The 16,294-nt window shown below is 46.0% G+C and overlaps 1 protein-coding gene across 4 annotated transcripts in view; it reads right to left on the bottom strand.

Annotated features, from left to right (window-relative positions):
- THRAP3 (thyroid hormone receptor associated protein 3) overlaps window positions 1–15,994 on the bottom strand; it is a 72,437-nt gene extending 56,443 nt beyond the window's left edge. For all 4 annotated transcript variants that reach the window (XM_062190981.1, XM_062190982.1, XM_062190979.1 and 1 more), the window contains exon 1: window positions 15,895–15,994. The gene's annotated coding sequence lies outside the window, so the exon portion shown is untranslated. The remainder of the gene's footprint in view (window positions 1–15,894) is intronic.
- Between the last annotated feature and the right edge of the window lie 300 nt (window positions 15,995–16,294).

Here is a 16,294-nt window from a genome sequence, read left to right as displayed (position 1 = left end):
TCCTATCTTCCCAAGTTTAACCAGGAAAAGAAACGGCCATAAAAACTGATATAGCCTCAAAGTTATTCTCATAAATGGAGTCTTCCCTCTAAAAGACTTAATTCAGCTCGACTCATTCCTTGATTTCATAATTTTGCTTTCTACTTCCTGGAACATTAGATTTAGATTATATTAATATTTTTCCATTTCATGCAAAAAATTACAAAAGATTTAAGCTGCAGCAAAAGGATATAAATGTCACTTATACAAAAGGCCCCAAAACAAGTAAAGATCCAAAACACTGGGGCCAGGATTAAGGCACCACAGATAAACTGGCCGCCTGCCACCCTAGCATCCCATATGAGCACCAGTTCTGATCCAGCTCCCTGCTAATGGCCTGGGAAAAAGCAGTGGAAGTTGGCCCAAGTGCTTGGGGCCCTGCCACCCACATGTGAGACCCAGATGAAGTGCCTGGCTTTAGCCTAGCACCATGCTGGCCACTGCAACCATCTGGGGAGTGAACTCACAGATGAAAGACCTCTCTCTGTCTCTCCCTCCAAAAAAATAAAACTTTTTTTAAAAAATAGCTTCAGGCAGGCTAATCCTCTGCCTGCAGCGCCGGCACCCTGTCCCAGTCAGGGCGCTGGATTCTGTCCTGGTTGCTTCTCTTCCAGTCCAGCTCTCTGCTGTGGCCCGGGAAAGCAGTGGAGGATGTCCCAAGTGCTTGGGCCCTGCAGCCGCATGGGAGACCAGAAGGAAGCACCTGGCTCCTGGCTTCGGATCGGCGCAGTGCGCCAGCTGTAGCGGCAATTTGGGGGGGTGAATCAACAGAAAGGAGAAAGGAAGACCTTTGTCTAACTCTGCCTGTCCAAAAAAAAAAAAAAAAAAAAAAGATTCAATGGGGCCAGTGCTTTGGCACAGTGGGTTAACACCCTGGCCTGAAGCACCAGCATCCCATGTGGGTGCCAGTTCGAGACCCAGCTGCTCCACTTCCAATTCAGTTCTCTGCTTTGGCCTGGGAAAGCAGTAGAAGATGGCCAAGTCCTTGGGCCCCTGCACCTGCGTGGGAGACCCAGAAGAAGCTCCTGGCTCCTGGCTTCGGGTTGGTGCAATTCCAGCCCTTGCAGCCAACCAGGGAGTAAGCCATTGGATGGAAGACTCTCACTCTCACTCTCTCTCTCTCTCTCTCTCTCTGCCTCTCCTCTCTGTGTAACTTTGACTTGCAAATAAATAAATAAATCTTTAAAAATAGATTCAGAATATTAATAATTACTAATCCAGGATACAGAAAAAATAAAATCACATCTTTATCCTCATACCACATCCAAAAATAAGCTCCAAGTGGATTTTTAAAGTAAGCAATTAAATATACTAAATGTGAACAGCTTTAAAACTTTCAGAAGGGGGCTGGCGCTGCGGTGCAGCAGGCTAAAGCCCTGGCCTGAAACACCAGCATCCCATATGGGCACTGGTTCGAGACCCGGCTGCTCCTCTTCCAATCCAGCTCTCTGCTATGGCCTGGGAAAGCAGCAGAGGATGGTCCAAGTTCTTGGGCCCCTGCACCCACATGGGAGACCCGGAGGAAGCTCCTGGCTCCTGGCTTTGGATCGGTGCAGCCCCAGTCATTGTGGTCAATTGGAGAGTGAACCAGCGGATGGAAGACCTCTCTCTCTCTCTCTCTCTCTTCCTCTCCTTATCTCTCTGTGTAACTCTGACTTTCAAATAAATAAATCAATCTTAAAAAAAAAAAAACTTTCAGAAGGTGACAAAGGAGAGAACCTATGAATTCAGGATAGAGAAAGACTTCGAACAAAATATTTTGAGTAGAAACCATAAAAAGAAAATTAATAAACTTGTCTGTATGCTTCAGAAAAATCAAAACCAACTCCTAGCTCATATACTGGAGAGTATATGTTCAATACATATAACCAAAACATCAAAATTCAGGGTCCAGATTGCATAACAAGTGAATAAAATGAATACAAAGGAATACAAGTGGAAAAAACTTTATCTGGTAAAAAAAAGTAAGATTTATTAAACATTTAGCTAATGTCTATCACACCCCAGGCACTATGCTAGACCCTAGAGATACAACACTGACAAAAAGAGAAGTTACTGACCTTAAGGTGAGGTGAGACATACAAGCAAGTCACTATATACTTTATGTCAAATGATAATAAGTACTAATAAAGGATAAGAGAACATAAAGGCAATTTAAAAAAGGAAATTTATATAGCTAAGAAAGTAGAAAAAATCTTTACTAATAATCACATAAATAGAATTTAACTTTACAACGAAATATTATATGCTCATCAGAATGGCAAATTATCATTACAACGTGTATCAACAGAAATGCTTCAATGCTGCCATAAAGTGGCAGCAGTATAAAGTGGCAGCAGTATAAAGTGGATTAACCTCTGGAGAACAATGTGACATCAGTAATGTTTATAGAAATGTACATCCAGGACCAGCGTGGTAGCACAGAGGCAGGAGGGGGTGTGAGCTGCCACTTGTACACCAGCATCCCACACTGCAGCCCTTGGGAAAACAGTAAAAGATGGTGCTGCCACCCATGTGGGAGACCCAGATGGGAGTTCCTTGGGCCTGGTTCAGCCTGGCTCAGCCCCAGCTGTTACCACCATATGGGGAGTAAACCAGCAGACAGAAGATACCTCTTTCTCTGTCACTCTGCCTTTCAAATAAATAAACCTTTTTTTTTTTTAAGACTTATTTATTTAAAAGGCAGAGAGACAGCCAGCGCCACAGCTCAATAGGCTAATCCTCCGTGGCGCTGGCACACCGGGTTCTAGTTCCAGTCGGGGCGCCAGTTCTGTCCCGGCTGCCCCTCTTCCAGGCCAGCTCTCTGCTATGGCCCGGGAGTGCAGTGGAGGATGGCCCAAGTCCTTGGGCTCTGCACCCGCATGGGAGACCAGGAGAAGCACCTGGCTCCTGGCTTCAGATCAGCGCGATGCGCTGGCCGCAGCACACTGGCTGCGGTGGCCATTGGAGGGTGAACCAACGGCAAAAGGAAGAACTTTCTCTCTCTCTCTCACTGTCCACCCTGCCTGTCAAAAAAAAAAAAAAGGGCAGAGAGAGAGAAATCTTCCATTGGCTGGTTCACTCTCCAAATGGCCACGACAGGCAAAGCTGGGCTGATCCAAAGCCAGGAACCAGGAGCTTCTTCCAGGTCTCCCACATGGGTGTAGGCAAGCACTTGGATCATCTTCCGCTGCTTTCCTAGACTCATTAGCAGAGAACCGGATCAGAAGTGGTACAGCCAGGACTCGAACTGGCACCCATATGGGATGTCAGTACTGCAGGTAGAGGCTTATCTTCTATGTCACAGTGCCGGCCCCAATAAACAAACCTTTTAAAAAACAAAAAGTACACATCCCATAACCCAGCATTCCACTTTAAGATACAAACCTAGAAGCTCTCCCTAGTCAGTAGAAAAATCTACACATGAACATTCTTGAAGGTCAGCACTGCAGCACAGGGCATTAAGCTACTGCTTGTAATGCCAGCTACTTCACTTTCCATTCAGTCTCCTGTTAATGTGCCTGGGAAGGCAGTGGAAAGTGGCCCAAGTACTTGGGCGTCTGTTAACCTTGTGGAATGGAATACCTGGATAAAGCTCCCGGCTTGGGCCTGTCCCAGACCTGGCTATTTCAGCCATTTAGGGAATGAACGAGGGATGAAAGATCTCTGTTGTATTACCTTTCAAATATTAAATCTAAAAAAAAAAAAAAAAACCAAAACAAAAAACCACACAGCAGCAACAGCAATGTTCTTGAGAGCCTTCTGTGCAAACAGGAAAATGAGCTAAATAAAAAGTGGCACATTCAACAATGAACACTATACAGAAATGAAAATGAAGTAGGTATAACATATATCATGAATGACATCCCAAAACTAAAACTGAGCAAAAAAAAAAGGTACAAAATATACTAGTATCAAACAACTTATATGAACCTTAAAACACCTACCAATATTTTGTTAAAGAAAGCAGATTTTTAATAGAAGTCTACAAAAATAAATATAATTTATAAACACCAGTATCAGAAGAGTGGTTGGGGGAATGAGGAAAAAATCCTAGAAGACTGAACCATGGTATCAGTGTTTTATTAAATTGATATCTCAAATACACAGGCCTTTGTACTTCTTGAGCATGCCCCCATGTCACACACTTTTTCTAAGCATTAAATAAAGTCTATTTAATGACAACATTGGAGTTATGCTACCTTAGACTTCCTTTCCCAGTTCCTATCCAGAGGGGAAAAAAATATCTCCCTTGAACTGTGTGCCCCATCTGTAGCTCCCCTTTCCTAGGCACATTAACAGGGAGCTGGACAGGAAGGGAAGCAGCAGGCTGTCGCACCTTAACCTGCTGTGCCACAACACTGGCCCCAGCCACACACATTTAGACCTCTGCAAACAACTTCTAAAAATTGAAACAGGCTCATAAAGCAATGTCTTCAGGGTCAAATGAAACAACTTCACATGCATTAAAGGCTAAGCACAAGAAGAGATGGCTATAGTAAATACAGGCAGAATGGTTAAGAGCAAGAGCTTTGAAAACACGTGAAGAAACCTTAATGAGAATCCTGACTCCCCAACTATGCAGGCTTGAGCAAAGCGTATAAACAAGTGTCCTCATCTCCCAAAAGCACACTTATCTCAAATTTATTATAAAAATTAAATGAATTAGCACTATGTAGAGCACATAGTACACTGTAGTCTAAAAAGGCAATTTAAAAGATAAAAACAAGAAATAGAAAAGGTAGTAATACTCAACAATGAGTATTTTCCTACATTATTTCAGAAGGTTTATTCCAATCAAGGTTTATTTCACAGTTCATTAAGATTCCCCACCCCAGCAACATGCTTAGATATCACCAAATTCTTAAAAGACATTCCAGCTTCTAATATCAGCTTCAAAAAAACTGTACACAAATATTATCTGCACAACAGAAAGAGATAAATACCTACCAGGTCCAAATCAGGTGCTGACTTTTCAGTAAGAAAAATTTTACAGGATACTCTGCAAAGTTTTAGCAAGAAATGTGGCCAATAAAAATAAACTGAGGACCAGTAGCAGGTAAAGCCACAGCCTATAGTACTGGCATCCCATCTGGGCGCCAATTTGGGTCCATGCTGCTCCACTTCTGACCCAGCTCTCTACTATGGCTTGCGAAAGCAGGAAATTAGAAGATGGCCCAAGTCCTTGGACCCCTGCACGTATGTAAGAGACCCAGAAGCAGCTCCAGGTTCTTGGCCCAAATTTGCCCAGCTCCAGCCATTACGGCCGTTTAGAGGGTGAACCGACGGATGGAAGACACACCCCGCCCCTGCCTCTCTGTAACTCTGCCTTTCAAATAAATAATAAATTCTTAAAATAAATAAATGAATATTTTTAACAGGAAACTAGATTATTCAAGCTATTATAACAAAAGCTGGTTTTGCATGCACAATGCTTTAGGACAGAAGAAGAGCATCAAACTAATATACTCAGGACATGTAGATTTCAACACAATGGCTAAGACTAAGCTAGGTCAAAGTCAGGAGAGTGGAACTCCATCTGATCTCCCGCATGGTTGTCAAAGTGCCACTTTTTGCCTTCTCAGGCACATTAGCAGGGAGCTGGGCCCCAAATGCCCGCCAACAGCAGGGGCTGAGCTGGATATAAAGCCAAGAACAGAGAACAGGGACCACAATCCAGGTCTCCCACAGGGTGGCAAGAACTCAGTTACTTAAGCCACCACCCACTGCCTCCCAGTGTCTGCATTAGCAGAGAACTGGAGCCAGGAACAAGGCTGGGGCTCAAACCCAGGGACTCCAATATGGGACATGGGTATGTTAACCACTAGGCTAAATACTAACCCCTAAAATTCTTAGTATCACTGAACTATATATTTTTAAATTGTTAAAATGTTAAGACTTTGTTACATGTATTTTACCACAACTTTTAAAAATAAAGGCGATACATGGAAAGATATGATAAAATAAATACAGCAAATGTTAGCAAATGCAGAATCTCTGATAGGCATATGGATGCTCACTATACAATTCTTTCTCCTTTTCATTATGCTTCAAATCTTTCCTAACAAAATGCTGGAGGAAAAAAACAAAACAAAAACCGTTCATCCCTGCTGGAATACACTCGATGCAGAGTGATTAACCACCCAGTATGAAGGAAATACCGGCCTTAGAGAATGATGAAATTTAAGACCAGCTTATTAAACTAAATGTTCTAAAAGTGCTGCTGACTACATTTTCTAAAAGTTCCTTCTAGCCACATTCAGTGAGATCATAACAGCTGTAATAATACTAACTCAGGGAGGAATAAATTTGCCTACCACAGCCTCAAAATAGACACTAAACAACTAAGCTTTAGCTCACCCACCATAAATATCCAGTATCCCGGAAACATTTCAAGTGGATTTGAGCAACATATTAGTCTGCTTCTTAAAAATAACCAATTGGGAGCAGGGCAGAGGGGGAGGGACACAGCAGGCTTTGTCCCTCAGTGGGTAGGGCTATCGCCTTTACATCCTCATCCTACACTGAAGCGCTGGTAGAGACCTGGCTATTCAGCTTCCCGTCCAGCTCCCTGGTAACATCCAGCTCCCTGGTAACGCATCCTGGAAGATAGAAAGATGACAGCTCGTGTTCGGGCCTCCTGCCACCCCAGTGGAAGACCCAGATGGAGTTCCAGATTGGCCCAGCCCTTGCTGTTGCAGGCATTTGGGGAGTAAACCAGAGACCAGAAATCGGATCTCTCAATCTCAATCTCAGTATCTCTCTTCCCTTCAAATAGATGAAAAAATTTGAGATCTTTTTACAGATTTTTAAAATTTATTTATTTGAAAGGCAGAATTACAGAGAGGCAGAGGCAGAGACAAAGAGAGAGGTCTTCCATTGGCTGGTTCACTCCCCAGATGGTCACACTGGCCAGAACTGTGCAGATCTTAAGCCAGGAGTCAGGAGCTCTTCCACATCTCCCACATGGGTTCAGGGGCCCAAGGACTTGGGCCATCTTATACTGTTTTCCTAGGCCATTGCAAAGAGCTGGATCAGAAGTGGAACAGTTTGGACTCGAACTGGAGCCTATATGGATGCCGGCACTAGGCAGCAGCTTTACCCACTATGCTACAGCACTGGCCCTGATGGAATTATTTTTTTTAAATAACTCATCTAAATAGAAATTAAATTCTAAAGGTATCTCAACCAACAGTCTGTATATCACATTTTTAAGATAAATTGAATTTGAAAGGCAAACTAACAGAGAGAGAGTTGGATTGGTCAATCAGGCTTCCAACTGCCAGTTCACTCCCCAAATGCCCACGACAGCTAAAACTGGGCCAGGCTGAAACCAGAAGCCTAGAACTCCCTCCAGGTCTCTCCCATGGATGGCAGGAAAGCAAGTACTTGAGCCATCATCTGAAGAAGCTGGATCCTTAAGTGATGCAGCTGGGACTAGAATCGGCCTCAGGAGTCCCAGGCTTAACCCACTTGAGCCACAACACCTGCCCACATTTTCATTCCAATAAATGTCTGGTACTTACTGGCATTTATTAAGTTGTTAATGTCATATTTCCCAGAAAAAGAGAAATCAAGTAACATCAATACTAGTCCTCGCATGAATCCAAATTCTAGTTCTTACCCAGTTGTTTTTAAAGTGAAGAATAGGGGCCGAGTTAAGCCACTGCCCCACTGCCTGCAATGCCAGCATCCCCTATAAGCCAGCTGTTTCTGTCCTGGCTGCTCCATTTCTGATTCAGCTCCCTACTAATGTACCTGAGAAAAGAGCAGAAAATGGCCCGATTGCTTAGGCCCCTGCTACCCATGTGGGAGACTGAGATGGAGTGCCAGGCTCCTGGCTTCAGCCGTTGCAGGCATTTGGGGAGTGAACTAGCAGGTGGAAAATCTCTCCCCTCCTGTATTTGTTTTCCAAATAAACAAATCTTAAAAAAAAAAAGAGAGAGAGAGAGAGAAAGAAAGAAAAGAAGGAAGGAAGGAAGGAAGGAAGGAAGGAAGGAAGGAAGGAAGGAAGGACAGAAGAAACTTGCTGAGTAACTTTAAACAGTCTCACCTCTACAGATTTCTCTATCGATCTTTTATTTATCTTGCCCTTTTTAGAGAAGATTGAGTTATTTACCACTCACAAACATCACACAGGATTTCTGAAAGCAAAGCTATGGACCTCATAGACGTATATTATTTTTAAAGATAACTGGTTCTTAAATCTCAGGACAAGAACCAAAGTCTTGTTAATTACAAATTCAGCAACTTCTCTGCTTGGCCTTCTACCTTCTGTCAGAGGCCAAGTTATGCAGTTACAGCATTCCAGATGCTACAGAGCAAACCAGGCAGAACAAAAATGAGGACACTGCACACAGGCCAGCTAAAAAAGGCACAGGCAGGGGTCAGATCAATGCCTTCAGGCTTTCTAAAAATCCTTGATTTTCTCCAGCTTGGAAACAATTCAATGTTCCCCCCTTTCCCCCCGGCTCCTGGCTTCACCTCCTTCTTCCAGAGTTACCTAAATGCCTTTTTTAAAGAAACAAAGGAAAAGAAAATTACAAGAGATTCAGATAAGGTGACAAAATGCTAAGACAGTAAAATGATTTTGAATAAGGGCATCAGAGACCTGCATCACATATCCAGACAGGGACAGTAAACTAAAATGCCTACAAACAAGTAAAACATAGAAATAAAATAATAAGCACCAACAGACACTGCTCCTTGTCAGGGATACACAAGGAGCTGCGGTGGAGTCTGTGACAAACTGGAAAGGATATGCCCCAATGACAACAGGCAGCCACTGCAAAGCAGAAATACAGATCGATAGCTGCCAAACTGGATTTTTCAAGAGCAGTCCAAGTCCAAATTTTTATATGAAATCTCCCTATTTTAAATATCGACAACCAATTCAAATGTACAACACTATGCACCAAATAAAACATATCTGCAATTGGATCTAGCCCATGAGCCTTCAGTTTTCAACTTCTGCATAAAAAGGAAAAATATATGCATCTTTCAGTGTAGAACTCTTAACTTCGGGGCCAGCATTATGGCACAGTGAGCTGGGGCACCACTTGTAACACCAGCATCCCAGATCAGAGCACTGTTTCAAGTATGGCTACTCCACTTCTAGCCCAGATCCCTGCTAATGTGCCTGGGAAGGCAACAGGATGACACTCTGCCACTCACACGGGAGACCCGGAATGGAGTTCCTGGCTCCAGGCTGCAGCCTGGACTAATCCTGGTTGTTGCAGCCATTTGGGGCATGAACCAGGGAATGGAAGATGTCTTTTCCTCTCACACCCCACCCCCATCACTCTGTCAAATACATCTAAAGTATCCAGTCTAAATTTGCAACAGAAAGCACAAGCATTATCCTCTGAAAATACACTGAAAAAGAAATGACTGAACATCTGAAACTTCTAATTGCTAAAAGAAAGCAAGAAGAAAATCACCTTGCTTTTTTTTTTTTTAATTTTTATTTATTTATTTATTTTGACAGGCAGAGTGGATAGTGAGAGAGACAGAGAGAAAGGTCTTCCTTTTGCCGTTGGTTCACCCTCCAATGGCCGCTGCGGCCAGCGCATCGCCAGGAGCCAGGTGCTTCTCCTGGTCTCCCATGTGGGTGCAGGGCCCAAGCACTTGGGCCATCCTCCACTGCCTTCCCGGGCCATAGCAGAGAGCTGGCCTGGAAGAGGGGCAACCGGGACAGAATACGGCGCCCCAACCGGGACTAGAACCCGGTGTGCCGGCGCCGCAAGGCGGAGGATTAGCCTGTTAAGCCACGGCGCCGGCCCATCACCTTGCTTTTTTAACATAACATGCTCCTTTTTTGCCATTAAAATAGGAACTGCAGGGCCAGCATTGTGGCACAGGTTAAGCTACTGCCTAAAATACCACCAGCCCATGGGAGCAAGGATTCGAGTCCCAGCTGCTCCACTTCCAATCCAGCTTCTTGATTATAAGCCTGGGAAAGCAGTAGAAGATGACCCAAGTGCTTGGGGCCCTGCACCCACATGGGAGACCCAGATGCAGTTCCTGGCTCTTGGCTGCCACCTGGCCCAGCCCTAGCCATTATAGCCATGCAGTGAGTGAACCAGTGAATGGAAGGTCTGTCTCTTTCTGTATATCTGCCTTTCACATAAATAAATCTTTAAACAAAAATAAACATAAAATAAGAGCTGCACATAAAATCTAATGGAAGAAAATACTAGGAAAAAAATTTTTATGAAACTGAGCTCAATGATTTCAGCTTCCTGGGCTGGTGTTGTGGTGCAGTGAGTTAAGTGTCACCTACAATGCAGACATCCCATAGGAGCACAGTTTGAGTCCCAGCTGCTCCTCTCCCAATCCAGCTCCCATTCAATGCACTTAAGAAAGCAATGGGGCCAGCACCATGGCTCAACAGGCTAATCCTCTGCCTTGCGACGCCAGCACACCAGGTTCTAGTCCCGGTCAGGGCGCCGGATTCTGTCCCGGTTGCGCCTCTTCCAGGCCAGCTCTCTGCTGTGGCCTGGGAGTGCAGTGGAGGATGGCCCAAGTCCTTGGGCCCTGCAACAGCAAGGGAAGACCAGGAGAAGCATCTGGCTCCTGGCTTCCGATCAGCGCGGTGCGCCAGCCGCAGCGGCCACTGGCCAATGATAAAGGAAGACCTTTCTCTGTCTCTCTCTCACTGTCCACTCTGCCTGTCAAAAAAAAAGAAAAAAGAAAGCAAGCAATGGGTGATGGTCCAAATCCTTGGGATCCTGCCACCGATGTGGGAGACCTGGACAGACTTCCAGACTCCTAGCTTTGCCCTGCGGTCATGTGGGGAATGAACCAATAGATGGAAGATCTCTCTTTAATGCTTTCAAATAAATAAATCTTTCAAATAAATTTCAACTTCCTTATAATGAACATCATCAGTACCTATCTTCTAAACAAAAATTAAAAGACAATTTCTCTCTAGCACAGCATTTAAATTTGTTGTATCTCCTACCCCATACCAAAAAAACAATTCTTTTGAAAGAAGACCAAGAAAGTCAATCTTTAAGAAAAAGTACCAGGGGCCGGCACTATGGCTTAGTAGGTTAAGCCTCCACCTGTGGCGCTGGCATCCCATACAGGCACCCATTCAGGTCCCAGCTGCTCCTCTTCCTCTCCAGCTTTCTGCCTATGGCCTGGGAAAGTAGCAGAAGACGGCCCAAGGGCTTGGGCTTCTGCACCCACGTGGGAGACCTGAAGAAGCTCCTGGCTTCGGATCAGCCCAGCTCCGGTCACTGCGGCCATTTGAGGAGTGAACTAGCAGATGAAAGACATGGAAGACCTTTCTCTGTCTTTCCCTCTGTAATTCTACCTCTCAAATAAATAAATAATCTTAAAAAAAAAAAAAAGAGGCAGGCGCCGCGGCTCACTAGGCTAATCCTCCGCCTTGAGGCACTGGCACACCGGGTTCTAGTCCCAGTCGGGGCACCAGATTCTGTCCCGGTTGCCCCTCTTCCAGGCCAGCTCTCTGCTGTGGCCAGGGAGTGCAGTGGAGGATGGCCCAAGTTCTTGGGCCCTGCACCCCATGGGAGACCAGGAGAAGCACCTGGCTCCTGCCATCGGATCAGCGCGGTGCACTGGTCGCAGCGCACCAACCGCGGCGGCCATTGGAGGGTGAACCAACGGCAAAGGAAGACCTTTCTGTCTGTCTCTCTCTCACTGTCCACTCTGCCTGTCCAAAAAAAAAAAAAAGAGAGAGAGCGAGAGAAAGAAAAAGCACCTGTTTCTCTCACTGTGCTTGCTAGTCAGCCTCAGACAATTACATTTTTATGGGTTATGAACACACATTTTGGAGTCCAAAGGAGGGGCTTTTTTTTTTTTTTTTTAAGTTGCTGTTTTTGGAGACCAGCATTGTGGTATAGTGGGTTAAGTCGCCACCAGCAAAGCCAACATCCCATATGGGTACCAGCTCAAATCCTGGCTGCTCCACTTCCAATCCAGCTATCTGCTAATTTATCTGGGAAAGCAGCAGAGGATGGCCCACATACTTGGGCCCCTGCACCCACATGGGAGACCAGCAAGAAGCTCCTGACTTTGGCCTGGTCGAGACCTAGCCATTGTGGCCATTTGGGGAGTGAAACAAATAAATAAATATTTTTTTAAAATAAAGTTGCAACTTTAAGATTTTATTTTATCTAAAAACAGAGTTACAAAGAAAGAGAGAGAGAAGACTTCCATCTGCTAGTTCACTCTCCAAATGGCCACAATGGCCAGGGCTAGGCCAGGCCAAAGCCAGGAGCCATAAGTTTTGTTCAGATCTCCCATGTGAGTGGCAGGGGCCTAGTACTTGGGACATTCTCTGCTGCTTTCCCAGGTGCATTATCAGGGAGCTGGATTAGAAGTGGAGTAGCAGGGACTCAAACCATGCACCTACAAGATGCCTGCACTTGCAGGTGACAGCTCAACCCACTGCACCACAACACCGGACCAGGAAGCTGAAAGTCAGTGAGCCCCAGACTCACTAACTCGAGTGCGGTGAACAGCCAGGTCTTAAATGGGTGCCTGTATTAGATGCTAGTACTGCAGGTGACAGCTTAACTCGCTGCACCAGAGTGCTGGCCCCCAAAGCAACAGTTTTTAAAACTGAGATTCATGAATACAGTAGAAGGAAAAGATTTTTTTTTTTAAATCTACACTCTCGCAAAAATCTGACATAGTTCACAGGCCCCCTGGGGTCTGCAATCACAGAAAAAGAACATCTTGCGCTACAGACTATTAAGTCTATTCAATCTTCAAATCCTCTGCCTCATTCCACGGCAACACTATTCCACCACTACATGCCAGGCAACTACCATCTCCAGCCTGGGCTAGAACAATAGCCTTGTAACTGTCATCCCCCAGGGTTCATTTTTCCATACCTCTGCAAGATTGATTTTAATATAAATTATCTCAACACAAGTCACAAAACCCTTCCTTCCCCATCCCTTATCTGTACTACTGAGTCGTCTCAGTAGTAAATACGTGTCTCTCTCGTCATGGTGGGTCAATGGATTTCCTCTTCTACCTTGCCTCTCAACTCTTCAACCACTCTCCTCACGGCCGTACTAGGCATCCTTCCTGTTCCAACCCACACTTACTCCTCCCCCTCTTCAGTTCTAGCACTTGCTCTTTCTTCCACCTGGATGCTTTATCCTTGATGCCCTACCAAATTGGTTCCTTACTCTCTCAGAAAAACTTCTCTGACCACCCTTAGATCTCCCCCTTTACAATGACTATTAGAGTCCCCTCTTTAAAAAAAGAAAAAAGATTTATTTATTTGAAAATCAGAGTTACAGAGATATCTTCGAGACGCTGGTTCACTCCCCAAATAGCAGCAATGACCTGGGCTGAGCCAGGCTAAAGCGAGGAGCCAGGAGCTCCATCGGAGTCTCCCACATAGGTGCAAAGGTCCAAGGACTTGGGCCATCTTCTGCTGCTTGCCCAGGCACTTCAGCAGGCAGCTGGATTAGAAGTGGAGCTCCCAAACTGCAGGCAGAGCTTAACCTGCTACATTACAGGGCCAGCCTCTAGAGTCCCCTCTTGAAACCCCAAGTCACGTCACTCAGTTTGTGATTTACCTGCTTATCTTTTCTGTCTTCTCCAACTATCTTTTAAAATTTCCAAAAGACTGGATCCCATCTGTCTCACACCTCACTGTACTCTCAGAGGCTGGTAAATGGTACTCTCATACACTGTCTGTTGAACCAATGGACCAGAATCAAACAATGAATTGATCTCAAATGTTTACAGAATGAAAGCGGGTGGAGGCTAGCGTTGTGGCACAGCAGGTATCCAATACGAAAACCAGCTCTCTGCCCAAATCCTTGGGCCCCTGCACCGGTATGGGAGACCCAGAACAAGCTCCTGGCCTGAAGCCAGCACAACTCCTGCCATTGCGGCTATCTGGGGAGTGAACCAGCAGATGGAAGATGATCTCTCCCTCTGCCTCTTTGTAACTCTGCCTTCTAAATAAATAATTAATTTTTCTAAAAAAGAGAACTTGGGGGGAAAAAAAGTGTGCAAGAAGCAATCCACTAAAACCTATTAACTGAGAACAGCATTAACCACACTTCAATTCAGATTATCACTATAACTAAAAGAAACACCCTAAGATTCTCAATGATTAGGACTATTTATTTTAAAACAAACACATAAATCATGTCTGCACTCTCCCAGCCAGCCTCATCTCATCCTATCTCTGTGCTAACCATGGACATAATCCAAATTTCCACCCTCCAATTGCTCAATGCAAAACACTTTACCCTTTTAGTAATCCACAATTCACTGGATACCCCTAACTGAAAAGCACATACACTTGGCATCAAAGAGATACACTAACACCCGGCAACTGCTGCTGCTGCTAGTACCAGCACCACTGCTAAAACTGGCTACACTTAAGTCTGCAAGCTACAAACATCTATCTCAACAACTGGAGACCTTTCACCGGTGCTAAAAGGTTTGAAAAACAAGGAGATGGAATTATGTATTACACAGAAAGGTTTTTAACTGAAGAGTTTCTTGTTGAAACTACACTGCAGCTCTTTTAAGCGATGTTACCAGGCCGAAAAGGTTGCAAGATAAACTTGTTATCTGCATGTACCAGAAAAGAACAAACTAAGCCCGATTTGTTCCCCCAAGTAGCTCACAGCAGCTACTTGATTTTTTTGGCTAACAGTCTTCTACATAGTAACACACATTAGGCTGCCTAAACAGGATGGGACTACAACCCCCAGTATTCCCACAAACAAAAAAGGGGAGGGCCATCCAAAAGGGACAAAAATTGACGGTATAAGGAGTGCCTTTCCACTCCAGGCCCACAATCTGGAAACCCGAAAATAATGGTGATAATAGCAGTGGCTAAGTCGTCTTTAGATTATTTCATTCGATCCTCATAATAACTGTAAGAAGTAGGCAATGTTACTCACTGCTACTAAGAAAGCGGAGGCTCCTAGAAACGGACTCTCGACCTAAAAATCGAAAGCTGGCAGAGCCAAGATTCGAACTCAGGTAAACGGGCTCCAGAGGCCTTTCCGCTGTGCAACCACTGGAAGCTTCAGCGGCGCTCTCCTGCCAGGCCCTCCCATCTCAGGCTTTCCCTTCAATCCAATTAACCACCTCCCGGTAAACACTACTCTCGCGGACGGCTTCCAACTTCTGGGCACCGGGGTTATTGCTCACCAGCCTCCGCTGCCGCGCAACGCCCCTAAGATTCAGGAGGGCAATGGAAATAGCTGATAAAAGTGGCTGAGGTGCTAAGAGAAGCAAAGGAAATTGCTTCCGTTAGTAGCACAACACACGCCAATTACCACTGGAATGCAAATCGGCCTCACCTCCAGCCAAAAAAAAAAAAAAAAAAAAGGTAGGAACACGATTATTCCCGTCGGAGACAAATTTGGATTATGCTTCTTTTGGCCACAAGGCAGAAGAGAACGGAAGCAGTATTAACAGTAACTGAGTGCCAGCCACATGCGCTCCAGGAGAAGACAGAACCAGGCCAAGGGAGATTGGGGGGGGGGGGGGGGGGAGGACTCCAGAGTTCCGGGAAAACGAAAACCCAAATAATGGGGTTTGTGCGACCAAAGGGAGAGGCCGCGGCAATGGAGGCCTCCCCCAGCGACTCCAAAGAAAAGAAAGAAGCCTAAGGGCTGCTCGGGAGACAAGGCCTCGGAAACCAGGCCGGGAGCGGGGGGAAGCCCTGAAGGGCGGGGAGGGGGAGGAGCCCCAGGGAGCGGGGCCCGCTCAGAAGAGGCCAGGGTGGAAGCGCCGGCGAACGGCTCCGCGATAGGCCTTTCCCGCGACCCCGACTCAGCCACCGCGAAGAAAAGATAAAAGACGAAACGACTAGAGCCGGCTGAGCCGTCCTAACTCCCATCAGAGGTGCTCACTCACCTGGGCCCACCGCAGCGACCGCAGCTGCAGCCTCGCAACGGCACAACCGGCCCGAACCTCGCCCCCGCCCGACAGCGCGCCCCGCGTCCCCGCTCTCCGACTCCGGCGGCAGCGGCGTCGCCCCGCAGCCTCCTGGGAAATGTAGTCCTCGTCCCGCTTCTCCCTGCTGATCTTACGGTCTCGTGAACTACGCTTCCCACAAGAAAAAGCGAGCGTTGAGCCCGCCGCTTTGCGTCACGCGCAGAGCTGTCGTCCGTCACGTGGGCTGCTCCGTCCCGTCCCCTCCCCCGCGCCTGGGTGGCCTGAGGAAGAGAGAAGAAGGTGGACGGAAGGGGCGGGGGCGTTGCTGACGCCACTACCCCCACCATTTTGTAACCAGCCTCGAGGGAGGGTCTGGGCC

The sequence above is a fragment of the Lepus europaeus genome, chromosome 5 (genome assembly GCF_033115175.1).
Source record: "Lepus europaeus isolate LE1 chromosome 5, mLepTim1.pri, whole genome shotgun sequence".
NCBI classification, from domain to species: domain Eukaryota; kingdom Metazoa; phylum Chordata; class Mammalia; order Lagomorpha; family Leporidae; genus Lepus; species Lepus europaeus.
The sequence above is the reverse complement of the archived record's forward strand: the minus strand, read 5'-3'. Positions and strand labels throughout refer to the sequence as shown.